The sequence below is a fragment of the Crocuta crocuta genome, unplaced genomic scaffold (genome assembly GCF_008692635.1).
Source record: "Crocuta crocuta isolate KB4526 unplaced genomic scaffold, BGI_CrCroc_1.0 scaffold207, whole genome shotgun sequence".
NCBI classification, from domain to species: domain Eukaryota; kingdom Metazoa; phylum Chordata; class Mammalia; order Carnivora; family Hyaenidae; genus Crocuta; species Crocuta crocuta.
Window position 1 is genome coordinate 3,548,013 of NW_027531996.1, and position 17,065 is coordinate 3,565,077.

The 17,065-nt window shown below is 41.7% G+C and overlaps 1 long non-coding RNA gene across 3 annotated transcripts in view; it reads left to right on the forward strand.

Annotated features, from left to right (window-relative positions):
- The window catches only part of LOC144240723 (uncharacterized), a 36,714-nt gene that overhangs the window by 4,470 nt on the left and 15,179 nt on the right, over positions 1 to 17,065 (forward strand). For 2 of the 3 annotated variants that reach the window (XR_013337819.1, XR_013337820.1), the window contains exons 2-3: positions 2,077 to 2,351; positions 9,607 to 10,638. This is a non-coding gene — a long non-coding RNA (uncharacterized LOC144240723). Of the gene's footprint in view, positions 1 to 2,076; positions 2,352 to 9,606; positions 10,639 to 17,065 lie in introns of those variants that run through there. The other variant, XR_013337821.1, reaches the window with a different exon arrangement.

Sequence of the window (17,065 nt, forward strand, 5' to 3'; positions counted from 1 at the left end):
GGCAGAGAGAGAGAGAGAGGAGGAGGAGGGGGAAAATGAGATTGGGGAGGGTGATAGGCAGAAGAGGCAGCCAGGAAGCACTGAAGGACCAGGGAGTGGGAAGATGGGGGATGGAATAAAGGAGGAACCGAGAAGTCTATGATAAGAACTAATTCTTGCCTGTAGGATGTATGATCTGGGAATCTTTGTTTCCTTGCCCTCTATTGTGCTGCCTCCCCTAGGGCACGGCAAGGGTGCCGGCCTCCAGACAATAGGGCACATCGTGTGTGCATCCCCCAAACTTTGTGTGGACCCGCACTGGGTACCCAGAGCCCGAATGAGTAGCAGAAATGTCCCATGGGCGTATCGTGCTTCACCAAACACTTCACACCCACCACCAGACTAGCCTTGGCCAGGCGTCTCCTAAGAGGTAGGCTGTGGGAGACAGTGCTGTGGACTGAATTGTCATCACCCAGGGCTGCTTCCCTCTGTTGGCAATCAGAAGTGCTCCAGTCTTTGTCTTTGAACTTCAAGCTCTTTGCACAAATGACACATGCTACTCCTGGCTGGGGTTTCAGGATGGCTATAACCGGAGTTTCCCAAACTGTGTCCCGAGGAGCACTAGTGGGTGCCTGGCTGTTCTTTGAGCTCCATAGTTACATAAATTTGAAGATGCTGGGTCAACAAAGTCAATGTCATTTCCTCTGTTTTACTTTTTTTTTTTTGTCCTTCTCTTCTCTACTCTGGCTGATTTTTCTCTGGTTCTTTCTGTTTTTTCTTCTTGCCCTCTATATTATAAAGCCTTAATTGTGGGCTTGACACAAGTCTGGTGAAATTGTAAATACTAACTCATTTTTATTTCATGCTTTCCTTTTTAAAATAAATCATTAGGTTCTACATATATATTTTTTTAAATTGACAATTATAGTCTTAAAGAAGAAAAAAGAAATGGCTATGACCCTGAGATCCTGAAAGCTTAGAGGTAATATTATTCCATTTTCATTTACTAATTTTAGTAAAAATCATTGCAACATGAATTGTAAAGTAATGATATGTAAATTATCTAGAGAAACCAACAAAGCACTTAATTTTAGCCCCTTAAAAGTAGTAATTAATGCTGGATAAACATCTAAGGTTTGGAGGGTTAGTTTTAATTGGTACAAGTTTGGGTGAGAAGATGAAATTTTTTTGCTTCTTCTATTTCTAAGAGTCTCAAACTGCTTAAACCAATTAACTTGTTACTGTCTAAAGAGGCAGCTTTTTTAATAGGAAAAACTGAGCTTCTTTGTTCTGCCACCGTATTTTCATACAGTGACAAACCGGAATTAGTCTCCACATGGTGTCCAAAGTGCAGCAGTGTTTTTATGGTTTTGTTTTTGCTTTTTTCTTGTTTTGTTTGCTGTTTTAATTTGTGAAGCCCCTTGTTAGACCTCCTCCGAAGATACAGGGAAAGGGAGAAGGGGTTTTCTTGCCCTTAAATGATAGGACAGAGTGAGAAAACATGTCCCTTCTGGAGACATGTCATTAAGGATTTCACAAAACAGGGGTACCTGGGTGGCTCAGGTGGTTAAGCCTCTGACCTCAGCTCAGGTCATGATCGCATGATTTGTGGATTCTAGTCCTGTGTCAGACTCAGTGTTGACACGTTGGAGCCTGGAGCCTGCTTCAGATTCTGTGTCTACCCCTGTCTTTGTCCTTCTCCCGCTCATGCTCTGCCTCTCTCTCTCTCTCTCTCTCAAAAATAAACATTAAAAAAGAAGAATTTCACAAAACAAAGCCAAATGGTTATTTAAAACACACACACACACACACACACGCACACACACACACACACTCATTTGAAAAAGGTAATGTGAAGTGAAAGAGCCCTGGAGAATGAAGAGCTGAGATCTGCATGGTCACACTGCATGGTTTTGCTTACACTGCCCCTATGTCTAGACTGCCTCTCCTGCACTCCCTGCTTATAGCCACTCCCAGGCATCTCTTTCCCTTCATCACCTTGGTAGAACTGACTGCTTCTCTTCGGGTCCCTCACTGTATCTGCTTCAGGCTCTTGTTAATATCTTATTAAATTTTTATTGTATTTTGTGTTGGCAGATTCAAGAGTCAAGAAGTTTAATGAACTCCAAACAGGATAAAGTTAAAGAAACCACATGTAGACCCATCAGAATCAAACTGGTGAAAATTCAGGTGAAGAAAAACCTTTGAAAGCCGCTAGAGGAAAACCTACACTTTACATATAAAGGAACAAGAGTTCTAATGACAGGAAATTTTTCATTAGAACACTGAAGACAGTGGAACATCATTTTTAAAGTGCTGAAAGAAAAGCACCATCAACCCAGAATTCTATAGCCAGCAAAAATATCCTCCAGGTATGAAGTCAAAATTAAACTATTTTCACATGAAGGAAAACTAAGAGAATTTGTCACTAGAATACCTGTTTTGTAAGAATTGTTAAAGGGAATTTATCATGTTGAAGGCAAATGATAACAAAAGAAAGATGGGTCTTGAGGAAGGAAGAGAACAGAAAAGAACAGAAACAAATAACTGGGTAAATATAAGAGACCGTTTCCCACCCCTCCCCCCACTTTTAAGTTTTTAAAACACATGTTATCATCAAAAGCAAAGATTACATGATGATACAATACAAATGACAATGATAACATAAAGATCAGTTGAGGGGAATAATAAAGGAGTCTATATGATTGCAAAACTTCTACATTTTACTCAAACATGAAAGTATATATATTTGTAATCTCTAGAGCAAAAAGTACAAAATAATACAAAGAGATGTAGCCAAAATGCCAATGACAAATTAAAATAAAATGTTAGAGATGCCTGGGTGGCTCATTTGGTTAAGCATCTTGATTTCGGCTCATGTCATGATCTCACAGTTGTGAGATCAAGCCCCACATCAGGCTCTGCACTGGATGTGGGGCGTCCTTGAGATTCTCTTTCACCCTCTGCCGTTTCCCCTCTCTGACTTGTGCTCTCTCAAGTTCTCTTTCTTTCTCTCTCAGTCTCAAAAAGTAATTCGTAAATAAATATGTAGATAAGTAAATAGATAAATAAAAATAGAATGCTAAAAAGTATCTAAATAGTCCCAACGAAGACTAGAAAAAGAGGATAAAGTTACAAAAATAAAGGAGAAAATAGAAAACAAATGGTAAAATGGTGGAATTAAATCCCCAATATTAATAATTACATTAAATGCTAATGGTTTAAACCCTTCAATTAAAAGGCAAAGAATGGATCAAAAGGCAAGTCTCTATTATACACTGCCTTCAGGTGACATACTGTACATACAAAGATACATGTGGATTTAAAGTAAATAGATACCATGCAAATAATAAGCATAAGAAGGGTAGAATGGCTATGTTAAGATCAGATAGAATAGGCTTCAAGATAAGGAGTATCACTAGAAATAAAGATGGACATTGTATAATGATAAAAGGGACCATTCATTAGGTAGGTATAATACTTATAAACTTATATGAACATAATAACAGAGCCATCTCAATCTTAGGAATAAAAACTATAAACAGGAATGAACTTTGATACACAACATGGATGAATCTCAAATAATTTTTAATGAAAGAATCAAGCAAAAAAACCTCACATATCATATACTCCTATTTCTATAAAATTCCAGAAAATGTACTCTATTCTATACTGACAGAAAAAAAGATCATTGGTTTCATGCAGATGGAAGTACAGGGAGAGATGGGTGTTGAAGAGCACAAAGAAACTTTTAGGAATGATGGAAATGTTTGTTATCATTTTGGTGGTGATGGTTTTATTTGAATGTACATTTGTCAAAACTGAACAAATTGCATACTTTAAGTACATGCAGCTAGCGTACATTAGTCATATCTCAGTAAGTTTGAAGAAAAATGAATGCTTAAAAAAATCAGGTATTCACAGCTCTAATTCCAATCTACTACTAGAGGATTCTTCCTCTCCTTTCCCTCTTCCTTATGTGTCTCTCATTCTTGTACAATAATTCTCCCTAACAGGGTTTCAAGCACCTTGGTTCTCAGAAATATCAATATATTTACTCATTTGCTCATTGTCATGATACATACAAAATAGTTTTGGAATGGCAATACCCATACCACCATCAAAACAATACTGTTGGATAAAGTTCACCATTTCTTTGCCATTCTTATTTTTAGAGAATGTCTCACTGAGAATGTACAGTCCAAATATTATGCTCAAAAGTTAATTAGGGGGGCGCCTTGGTGGCTTAGTCGGTTAAGCGTCCGACTTTCGCTTAGGTCATGATCTCGCGGTTCGTGGGTTCAAGCCCCGCGTCGGGCTCTGTGCTGACTGCCAGCTCAGAGCCTGGAGCCTATTTCAGAGTCTGTGTCTCCCTCTCTCTCTGACCCTCCCCTGCTCACGCTGTCTCTCTCTCTCTCCTAGAAATAAATAAACATTAAAAAATTTTTAAAAAAAGTTAATTGGGTTGATTTTTCCCCTTCTGTATAGTTATCTTACCAATTTAATATACAGATAGGTTCATTTGTTTCTGTTTACATTCAACTTCAGGGTCTTTCCCGTCCCCCAGCCCCCATGTTTGGTGATTTAATTTTATTTTGTGTGTAGTAAAATATTTACTATATTTACTAATATTTATCCAAACCATAAAAACAGTACATTTGAAATAGTTTCTGTCCTTCTTCCTCCTTGTTTTCAATCACTCCCTGCAGGTAACCAATTTCACTGATTTATTCTTCCTGCGTTTCTTTTACAAAAATGGGCATGTATTCTTATTACACTTTCCTTCTTACAAAACAGAGCATATTATCCATGCCTTTTACATAAAAATATCCTGGAAATCACTTCACATCAATTTGTAGAGAAAATTTTCAGTTTTACAGCTACATGTTATGCCAAGGTACAGATATACAATGACATTCTACCTATCTGTTCTGCGTCTGCATATATAGATTGTCTCCAATATTGTTATTATAAACAAAGCTACAATGAAAAACATTGTGCACCTTTTGTTTCCTATTTTTTGGAGATGGAGCTTCAGAGTAAATAAGTGTAAATAGGATTATTGGGTAAAAAGTTAAATGCATATATAATTGTGTCAGATACTGTCAAATCACTTTTGTGAGGTTGCACCATTTTGCATTCCTGCCAGCGTTAACTTCAAGTGTCTTTTTTCCCATATCCTTGTCAACAGAATGTTTTATGAAGTTTTGAAATCTTGCCTATCTTAGAGCTGCAGAATGGTATTGATGGATTTTTAATTTAAAATTTTCATATTCTAGTGATCTTTTTATATATTTAAGGAGCTCCCCCTCTCACCCCCCAACCTCTTCCCCTTTTTTTTTGGTTTAGTCTCTTTGGGCTTTTTCTGCTTGATTTTTATGAGTTGTTTACATAATAAGATATTAGCTCTTTATCTGTGCTATGTGTTGCATATATTTTCCCAGTATATAATGTGTTTTAGACTTTGTTTACGGTGATTTTAGCCATGTAAAAGGTTTCTTTATGTAGTTGAATTATCTTTTATTGATTTTGGATTTTGAGTCCTAGTGAGAAAGCCTTTTCCCAATCCAAAATAATGAGGCAATTCACCTGTATTCATCTAATACATGTGTGGTTTCATTGAGACATCAAATATGTCTGATCCATTTTCAGAGTGTGGGGTATGATTCCAATTTTATCTTTTCCAAATGATTATCCAGTTGTCTCAACATGCTTTATTTAAAATTCCATCTTTTTCTAGTCATTTGAGATGCCACCTTTATCATAGAATACATTTTCTTATGCACCTAGGCCTGTTGCTATATTATTTCTGCCATATTATTTCATATTTTCCATTTATTCTGTGGGTTTTTTTTGTTTTAAATTTTTCTTCTGTTATGGTTCCCATTACATAGATACATTTTCTTATACTTATTTAAAAGTTATATCTTCCACTTTTATTATTATGGTGGTTATCTTCAGTTGGAAACCTGCTCTTATGTTTATGTGCTTGCTAATGTCTAAACTCTTAGCTTTGAGGGTTATAAATATGTGTTTTCTTTTCTAATCTTTTGTTGATACTTGCTGTTTTAGAATTTGATCATTCTTCCATCAAATTTCTCTTGCAGTATTTTCCTGGGTTTATTTCTTTTTGAGTGCTCTTTCAAGAGAGTTATCAAAATGAGATTTTGTGTGGTAAACCTCATATGCCTGAAAATATCTTGGTGACATTTTTGCATATAAATGATAATGTGGCTATATATAAAATTCTAGGTTCAATGTTCTTTTCTTTTAATACTTTGGAAATATTTCTCTGTGTGTTCCTGTATCCAACATACTGTTAAGAAATCTGATAAAACCTGAGTCTTTAACTTTTTTTTAGATGACTTGTTTTTCTTTCTGGAAACTTAGGCACTTTTTTGTATCTTGGATTTCTTAATTTAACTAAAATATATCTAGATGTGAGTTTTTCTTTTTTATCCTATTTGGGACTCTGTAACTCTTTTCAGTCTGGGGTCTTTCATCTTCTATTCTTATTTCTTCAAATATCTCCTCCCCTCTTTTTTCTCCCACTTTCTTGGAATTCCATTATCTGGGTGTTAGTACTTCTGTGTGCTTACAAACTTGTCTTAGAGTTACTTTAAAATTTTCTATCCTTGTATCTTCTCTGCTGCCTTCCAGGAGAATTCCCCAGTATCATCCAACTTACACATTCTCTCTTGAAATTTATCCATCCAGCTATTTATGTCTTCTGTTTATTTCAATTATTATTTACACACAATCTTTCTATTAGTTTATTTATTTTTTGTTTATTTATTTTTGAGAGAGACAGAGACAGAGTGTGAGAGGGGGAGGGGCAGAGAGAGATTGGGAGACACAGAATCTGAAGCAGACTCCAGTCTCTGAGCTGTCAGCACAGAGCCCGACATGGGGCTCGAACCCAGAAACCGTGAGATCATCACCTGAGCTGAAGTCGGATGCTTAATCAACTGAGTCACCCCGATGCCCCTCTATTAGTTTATTTGTTATGTCTTCTACCTATTTCACCTTTCAATGGTGTCTCTTTTGTTCAGAACATTTATTATGCTCATTTTAAAATCCTGATCTATCTGTCCCAATTATCCTGCTTCATGGGATACGTGATGCTCAGTTTGTTATCTTCTTAAAGTTTTTAAAATTTTATGTATGTATGTATATATGTATTTGAGAGAGAGAGAGAGAGAGAGAGCGCAAACGGGGGAGGTGCAGAGAGACAGAGGGAGACAGAGGATCTGAAGAGGGCTCTGTGCTGACAGCAGAGAGCTCAATGTGGAGCTTGAATTCATGAACTGTGAGATCATGACTTGAGGTCAAGTGGGAGGCTTAACCAACTGAGCCATCCAGGCACCCCTGTTATCATTTTTAAAAAAGTGTTATTGTTCCCAAGGGTCAAATTATGTTGACCTATAAACTTATGTTCCCTTGGGGATACAGTTATTCTGGTGTAATATGTAGGGGGAGGAGCTGAAATCCTAGTTTATTACCTTCCGGTGAATTTAAAGAGGAGGGAAGGGGTTGAGCTCCAAGTCAGAGAGCCCCTAGATAAGGGAGCACCCAAGGGCAACTGGAAGCACACTACTTGTCCCATTAACTCTTACTCCAGCAGAGTTTTAAGATTTCTCTGATAATTTTGGAATCCCAGAGGTCTGGGTTGTGATGCTGATTGTCCTAAGTAGACAGTGGTCATCTCAACATAGCTCTTGTGTGTGTGTGTGAGTGTGTGTGTGTGTGTGTGTGTGTGTGTGAGAGAGAGAGAGAGAGAGAGAGAGAGATAGGGTGGTGAGACTATGGGTATGGGTATGAGTGGGTGTGGGTGTGAGTGTGGGTGTAGGTGCGGGTCTGAGTGGGTGGGGGAAGGGCATACAGGAGCAAAGCTGGAGAGCCCACCTAATCTCCCACTGGGGCTTCTCACCTCTGTTCTTATTCATCCATCCACCTGTCCCTTTCAGACCCACAACTATTCTCAGTTTTCAGGCGCCTTCTGTCTCCCAGGGATTTCTCACAGTTTTATGTTTAGATCCACAGATACATGACTTATTTTCTCTACTCTCATCTCTCCAACACTAATTTTGGGTGAGGAAGCTAGCAGCTTATGCTAGTTTGCCATCTTTTCAGGAACTGGTGACTCATTCTTCCTGGGTAAATGCTCAGTCTTGGAGATGTCTTCTCCTTCTCCCTGGTCCTCTTTATTGTGGGTGATAAGACCTGATGCTGCCATGGGGAGAAGGATGTCCTAGAGTCACACAACATCATTCCCAATTGCCTGCTCTCTCCTGTGGAATGGCTGGTCTAGGCTGGTGCCTGGCCTGATGACCCCTGAGACCCCAACTAGTTGTTTGGGGCCTCATGATGGAATTCACCATTAACATCTCTGGTCCAGTTTTGTGACTCTGTGTGGGAAGCATCAGCCCTCAATGTTCTGCTGGCCCATTGGCCCACCAGGCAGCTCTGAGTTTGTTCAACAGGGCACAGGGAGGTCCTATGTCATCCTTGCAGGCCAAGAGCAGACCAGCAGGGACCTAAAGGTGGCCTCAGGCTCATTGATGTAGCAAGTACCCTTGACAATGACTGCTTCTCTGCTCTCTGCCAGTTGACTGCCTAGCTGCTGGGCTTCTCTTAGATTGAGGTTTCCAGTCTCCCTGAACCTACTCCCTGAAGAGGGTCCTACTGTCTTTCTATTATTCTTGGTCTCCCCACATCTATCTAGATGTTTCCATAGTGTTTCCTCTAACCATAGCCTACAGAATTTTTATAAACTTCTTTTATGACCTCTTTCCCTCTGCATCATAAGTATTTATGTTTCTGTCTCCACAGCAAGAACGCAAGCTTCCGTAAGGCAGGTAGTGTTGAATGGTTTTCCGTGCATTGCTTAGTGTCTGGCTTAGGGCTTGGCATAAAATAAGCATTGGATAAATGTGCATTGAGTCAAATTGAATAATACAAGTTAAAAAGAGACAAGTGCTTTAAAAGAGGTGTTTGGGGGAGAAAGACATTATTTATGTTTGGGGAATATGAAAAGTTCTCTTAAGAAGGTAAAATCTGAGGATTTTCACTGATGGAAGGAAAACACTCAAGGTACACAGAACATCAGGAGCAAAGGCATAGAGATGGAAAAGCGCAGCTTGGTTTTTTTCTTGAGTTTCTTTGCAAACCCCTTATGCAGCGCCGTGGACATAAGTGGCAGGAAGAATAATCTACACTGAGTGAGACAAAATTCCTGTCTCCTCTTTCCTTCCTAGGAAGGTGAACCAGGAGCTGGGGGTGCCCAATGGTCATAGAAGATGAGATCAGAAAGAAAAAATGGGATACCTGGATGGCTCAGTCGGTTAACCATCATCTTTGGCTCAGGTCATGATCTTGTGGTTCGTGGGTTCATGCCCTGCATTGTGCTCTGTGCTGACAGCTCAGAGCCTAGAGCCTGGAGCCTGCTTTGGATTCTGTGTCTCCCTCTCTCTCTGCCCTTCCCCTGTTCATGCTCTGTCTTTCTCTCTCTCTCAAAAATAAACATTAAAAAAATTTTTAAATAAAAATTTAAAGAAAGAAAGAAAAGGACATTTCTTTGGTATGGAAATGTCCACAGTTACCATGTTTCACATCTGGGTCTTTCAGTCAAAGTCCCCGCAGGAGCTGAATGGCACACCCAGACAATGTGATCCTGGAGAATTTCAGGAAGGAGCTTTTCACAAAGGTGTGAGCTGTTGATGGAAATCAGCAAGGAGTGGTCAGGCACCTCAGGACCAAAGATGGCTCATCCCAGGACCTGAAGGACAATGGGAGAGAGAGACATCCCAGGTGAGGGGCTGTCCCACAGGAGCTCTGCCTCTTCTACAGACACTGCCTGACTGTGGGTGTGCACGCAGAGACGGACGAGCACACGCATGTGCATACCCGTGTGTGCACCTGTAGGAGGGAGACGAGCCCTCCAGCCTCCTTCTCCTGCTGCCCTATGGCACCCCCTCCCCACACGCACACCAGTGCCTACCACTGGCCAAACCCAACGGAAAGCCTCCGGGGTTTCAGAGCAGGTCATGGAAAGGTGGAGAGTGGGCTGCAGATGGAGAGGATCTGGTATACACCGTCTCACTTAATTTGCACAATGATCCGAGAAGGATGGCTGTAACTATTAACATCTGGGGATTACAGACAAAATAAAGCCTGAGAAGTTGACTCTGCCAGGATCAAAGGCTATGCCAAGGAATAATTGGATCTTTATTGTCTATAGGAGCAAGTATTGTTGTTGTTGTTGTTGTTGTTGTTGTTGTGTGTGAGCAGGGGTAGATGGTGAGGACGAGGGACACACAGCAGGCTGGAGCCCTCATTGGCCGCCTTGAAAGGGAACCCTTGGGAAAGCCAGGGGGTGCACTATGGATCTAGGGCGGACATTGTGTATTAGGATCTAGACACTGGGACTTGGAAGCATGGAGAACACTAGGGCTCCAGGCCCAAGCAGAGGCGATAGTGGTGTCAGGGGGAATAGTGAGATAGAGTGGGACTCTCAAACTTTCTGGTATGAGGAGTCCTTCACACTCTTAAAAAGCATCAAAAACAGCATTTCTTTATGTGGGTTGTATTTCTTAACGCAATCTTTCCTGTATTAGAAATCAAAAAAGACATTTATTTTGAAGCACTTGTTGTCAATGTATTAAAAATTAACAGTAATAGAGTGGTTGCATGTTAACATAAATCACACTGTCTTACGAAAAACATTTTCCGAAATAAAAGGAATTTATCTGTAGAGTGGCATTGTTCTACATTTTTGCAAATCTCTTTAGTGTCTAAATGGATCCCATCTCCTTTTGCAATCAGTCTGTTGGGATATGTTGTTTTGGTTGAAATACATGAAGGAAGCCCAACTTCACCCAAATGTGCAGGTAGGAGTTTTTAATAGTTTTTTTTTTTCAGAATTGTGGCTATTCATTTCTGATCCTATACTAAAACTCAAAAAAGGACAGTTTCTTTTACATTTTACTTATTTATTTTGAGAGGGGGGACAGGGGAGAAACAGAGAGCGAGAGCGAGAGTGAGAGCGAGAGAGAGAGAGAGAGAGAGAATCCAAGCAGGCTCCCCGCTGTCAGCACAGAGCCCGATGTGGGGCTCGATTTCATGAACCTTGAGATTATGACCTGAGCAGAGATCAAGAGTCAGACGCTTAACCAACTGAGCCACCCAGGTGTCCCAATAAAGGACAGTTTCTTAGAGGTTATTTGCGATGCAGAATTTTAAACCATATCAATGAACCTTTCATACTCAATTGTATGCATTGTATGAAAATGCATTGGTGATTCTTCTACTCCCAATGGCCCTTTTATCTATGTACCATCTTGTAGAATCATGCATTGGACATTTGGAAAATATTATTTCATTGAGTTATGTGGCTCTTCCAACTGTTGACACATTTCATTATACAAGATTTAAAAAACCCCATCAGACTTGTTATTATCACCACTGACCTCATCAGGAAGGATTTTAAATTTTGGGAAGCTGTCCAGTTCATGGTGACAAGGACACATTTTCCAAAATTCTAATTTTCACATGAAAGCCAAATTTTATCCTTGCACACAAATTTGTCAATTGGTTTACGTGACAGGCTCATTTTGTTCACTTTTTTGTTCGTTTAATGAAACCAACAACTTTACTTTCTTATTAAATGTTTTTAACGTTTATTTACTTTTGAGAGAGATAGACAGAACATGAGTGGGGGAGGAGCAGAGAGAGAGAGAGGGAGACACAGAATCCGAAGCAGACTCCAGGCTCTGAGCTGTCAGCACAGAGCTCAACACGAGGCTCAAACCGACAAGCTTCGAGATCATGGCCTGAGCTGAAGGAAGATGCTTAACTGACTGAGTCTCCCACATGCCCCAACCACTTTTTTTTTAAGTTTTAATTTTAATTCCAGTTAGTTAACATACCGTGTTACTATTAGTTTCAGTTGTATAATATAATGACTCAATAATTCCATCCATCACCCGGTGCTCATCACAACCAGCGAACTCTTTAAGCCCCATCACCTATTTCCCCCATCCCCCACCCACCTCCCCTCTGTTAACCATCAACTTGTTCTCCATAGTTAAGAGTCTGATTCTTGATTTGTCTCTCTTTTTTTCCCTTTTCCTATTTATTTTGTTTCTTAAATTCACATACGAGTGAAATCATATGGCATTTGTCTTTCTCTGACTTATTTCACTTAGCATTATACTCTCTAGGTCTATTCATGTTGTTGCAAATGGCAAGAGTTCATTCTTTTTATGGATAAATAATATTCCATTACACACACACACACACACACACACATATGTACATAGTATGCATTCTTTCCTGCTTTGTCACAGGATAATTGACCATATAATTGTGGGTTGATTTCTGGGTTTTCTATTCCATTCTATTGATCTATGTTTCTTTTTCTGTCAGTACCATACTCTTTTGATTACTGCAGCTTTTTAAAAATTTCTTTTTAATGTTTTATTTATTTCTATGAGAGAGAGAGAGAGAGAGCATGAGTGTGAGCAGGGGAGGGTCAGAGAGAGAGAGGGAGACACAGAATCCGAAACAGGCTCCAGGCTCCAAGCTGGCAGTCAGAACAAAGCCCAACGCGGGGCTTGAACCCATGAACCATGAGATCATGACCTGAACCGAAGTCGGAGGCTTAATAGACTGAGCCACCGAGGCGCCCCTGCGGCTTTGTAATATAACTTGAAGTCTGGAATTGTGATGTCTCTCTCCAGCTTTACTTTTCTTTTTCAAGATTGCTTTGGCCATTCAGGGTCTTTGTGGTTTCATACAAATTTTAGTTATGTGAACAGTGCTGTTGGTATTTTGATAGGGATTGCATTAAATGTGTAGGCTGCTTTGGATAGTATAGACATTTTAACAATATTTGTTCTTCCAATCCATGAGTATGGAATATCTTCTCCATTTCTTTGTGTCACCTTCAGTTTCTTTTATGAATGTTTTATTGTTTTCAGAGCACGGTCTGTTTTGTTAGATTTATCCCGAGATGTCTCATTGTTTGTTGGTGCGATTGTAAATGGGATTGTTTTCTTAATTTCTCTTTCTGCTGCTTCATTATTGGTGTATAGAAATGCAACAACTTTCTGTACCTTGATGTTGAATCCTGTGACTTTCCTGAGTACATCTATCAGTTCTGGCAGTATTTTGGTGGTCTTTCAGGTTTTCTACATATGGTATCTCATTTTGTTCATTTTTGAAAAAGAATGTACCAAAACACAAGTTGGAATAACAATAGCTTGACAGTTGTTCTTTCGAATAAAAATGGCGTTCCATGTAAGGAGTAACTAGTTCAGTTCTCTACTCGATCCTACAAATGCTTTTTATTTGAGATGAGGACTGGGCTTCAATATGCAGCAGAAAACGTGTACGTCTCAGTCACACAGAATATTAAAAAGATATGTCCTCAAGGGTGGAGATTTAATAAAATTAATGATTTCCACTGGCTCATAAGAAACACTTGTAAGTAAAAGTAGGTTTTTTTTTTTTTACTGTGAGCGTGTGGTGAGGAAAAAACTGAAATGACTATTAGTTCAATTTGATGCTAATATTTTGATTCATGCAGCATCAGCAGTTTTGTCCACCATTGTGCAAATGTCAACCCACTGAAAAAGACAAATAATGTCTTATTATTATAAAAATATTTTGACCTTAGGGACCCCTGAAAGCGTCTGAGGGGACCCCAGGTGATCTGTGGACCCTACTTGGAGAAGTGCTGGACTACAGAGTCAGGAATAGGTGGCAGCTAGGACTGGGGAGGTATCCCCTGCTGTGGGGTAACCTGCTTCCGGCCACGCCCCCACACCCTCCATAAGGCTGGGCCTTTGCTGCTCACCCAAAGGGCAGCATCCAGGCCTGTGGGGGCTGAGGTGGGGGTGCTGTGTGTGCTGGGGATAGAGATACTCCACCCAGAGGCCCAAGTAGCTTTGCCGGGTTAGACGACGCAGCCTTCAGAGAGCGGGGGGTGGAAAGTTAAGCAGAAATTGCATGGGCAGCAGTTGCTAAAGAGAAAGATCCAGAAGGGCCCTTGAGTGGGCTGTCTTTTTAGCAGACACTCCCAGGAGACTGGCTATAGGTGCGTTGACATGGCTCTGGGCTCAGGCGCTGGTCCCCGCTTGGCCCCTGGTCGGGACCTCTTAGGCTCCATTTTTCCTTCTGGGGGTGCATAGAAGGGGAGGGTCTGCGAATGAGGACAAATCTCCCAGTGTAAGCTCATAGACCTGAAGAGGAGTCAGGAATTCATCTTGAGGATCTGGATTTGGTTTTATTTTATTTTAAAGTGCTACATGGGGCGCCTGGGTGGCTCAGTGGGTTAGGCACCCGACTTTGGCTCAGGTCATGATCTCATGGTTCGTGGGCTGGAGCCCTATGTCGGGCTCTGTGCTGACAGCTAGCTCAGAGCCTGGAGCCTGTCTTCAGATTCTGTCTCCCTCTCTCTCTGACCCTCCCCTGCTCACACTCTTTCTCTCTCTCTCTCTCAAAAATAAATACAACATTAAAAAGATAAAGTGCTACATACATCTTACTTGTGTATGAAGCAGAAGCCTCATATATGTGACCCTGAGTGATTCTGCTGTCTGATGGCTCACGGTTCTCACTTCCAAACCTGAGTTTGGTCCGTCCATTCTGCCTCCCACCAGAAATTCTTGACACCCTCCTCTTCCACCCTCATGTCAATCCACTTCCCTCCTCTGTTTTAAACTTGGCTCAAAATTCACCTCCCTAGGAAATTGTTCTCCATTTCTCCAGCCCTCCTCTGCAGAAACTACTCTCAGACTCATTTCTAGTTCCCTCAGTGCTCACAGTAACAAAGCTACCATCTTTGAGCAGCAGTATGCGTTGGGTGCTATGCTGAGTATTTTGTGTGTGGTGTTTCTAATTCTATTTTTTAATATTTATTTATTTAGTTTGAGAGAGAAAGAGACAGAGAGTGAGTGCACAAGCGAGAAAGGGGCAGAGAGAAAGGGAGAGAGGGAGAGAATCCCAAGCAGGGTCTGTGCTCAGCATGGAGCCGGATGAAGGATTTAATCCTAGGACCCCGTGAGATCATGACCGGAGGCAAAATCGAGAGTCAGCTGTTTGACTGACTGAGCCACCCAGGCGCCCCTTTAATTCTTATAATAGGAGTCCCTCCCCCGCCCCCTGACTCTTGTTCTGGTTTTAAAGTCACAGCAATCAGTCAGGTCTGTTAATTTTACCTCTAGTACGGAACTTGCGTTTGTTCCCTCTCCATTCCCACTCCAGCGTCCTAATCCAAGACTTGCCTCCTGGCTGGACTACAGCACAGCCCCTTTCTACCCACTCCCAGATCCCACGCACTAGAGCAGAAGCTTCTTAAAATTTTTTAATGTTTATTTATTTTTGAGAGAGAGAGAGAGAGAGTTAGTAGGGGAGGGACAGAGAGAGAGGGAGACACAGAGTCTGAAGCAGGCTCGAGGCTCCCAGCTGTCAGCACAGAGCCTGATCCAGGGCTTGAACTCACGGACCCTGAGACCATGACCTGAGCTGAAGTTGGATGCTCAACTGACTGAACCACCCAGGCATCCCTAGAATGGACGCTTCTTGAGGGCAGACCTTGCTTGTCGTGTTCAAGTCTCTGTCCCCAGTGCCCAGTACAATGCCCTGTACAAGATTTACTTTTAACTAAACGAACAACAGGTGGAAGGGGTGGATAAATGAAGAAGTGATAGCCATTTTACAGATGAATATGTTGAAGGTCACTAAGAAGTGTTCCATGATCTCATGATCTCGCCATGAGAAGGGGCCACAGTGAGATCCCAGCTGTGTGCGTGGGTCACTAAAGCCTGTGACCTCCCATCTGCCTTCACACTGGAGTCAGATATGCACTGTCCATTTTACCTGCATGCATTTTTTGATTAACCTGGATGGATTATAAACTTCCCAGGGAGGAGAATGATGGTAAATGTCCTCATTAGTCCCTGCACCTGAGAATTGCCCCGATTTTGAGTTGGGGCACTTAGGCTTTTGAATAGGATCATGAGTATTAGTCATCCTTAAACCTACCTCCACCTCCCAGAACCTAGTTTCCTCGTCGGTAGATCGGGATGACGATGTGTGCATCGACCATTCAGCGACGCCATAGGGAAGCAGGGGGCTATGCCTGGCACCAGGGCACCAGCAGTGGGGTCAGAGAGAAGCAGACGGGGTGTAGATGTGCACTGGAGGGTAGACAAGCACCGCCAGCGTAAGGCATGTCGTTACCATTCCTGGTCGAGGACACAGGACTGCACCGCAGGCCACAGTGGATGTTCCGTCCCTCACTGGCTTTCCTCCTATGGGCTGTCTCCTCTGTCCGAACGTGTTGAAAGCCTCCTCTTTTTCATCCAGAGAGCCTTGCAGCCACCCCGTTTCTTCTCTCACCCGGTGTATTCCGCACGAGCAGTTGCTCCTGACCGTGTGAGGCCTCTCTCTCCTTCCAGTTCTCTAGTGCTTACTCTGTTCCTGGACACCTTCACCTCTGTCTCAGTCAGAACGGTCTCTTCACGTCACAGGGCCCCCTGACACTCCCGGCTCAGCCCTTCAAGGGCTCCCCACTGCCTGTGGGTCCTTCACCTCTTGAGCCTGGCCTCAGCTCCCACACATGGCCGCCCATCGGGCCTCAGTGGTCTCTTGCCTTCTTAGGATCCTACCCTTCAGTTAGACTCAACCACTCTTCAATATTTGTCCTTGGGAATCCTAAAGCCTTTACTGTGGAAGAAACCTGAATGACATCGAAACCAACCTCTCACTCAGCTCAGGACTTCTTTCTAGACTCATCTCTAATAGATGGCTTCCTCTGGATGGAAGTGGTTTCCACCAATTTCCTCCTCCAAAGAGGTCCTGGAAACTCCCGCGCATTTTGTTGGGTATTTTGCCACTTCCTGTGCCTGAACTCTAACCATGACAGCCGGTCCCTCCCTCAGGGCCCCATTCGAACTTCGCTCCTCCTCTCGCTGGCCACCAAGACTGCAGTGACCTTGCTTTCTCCTTTATCCCCGTGGGGTGGTAGTGAACACACAAGTTTTTTTTTGTTTTGTTTTGTCTTTAAAATTGTAAAACACAC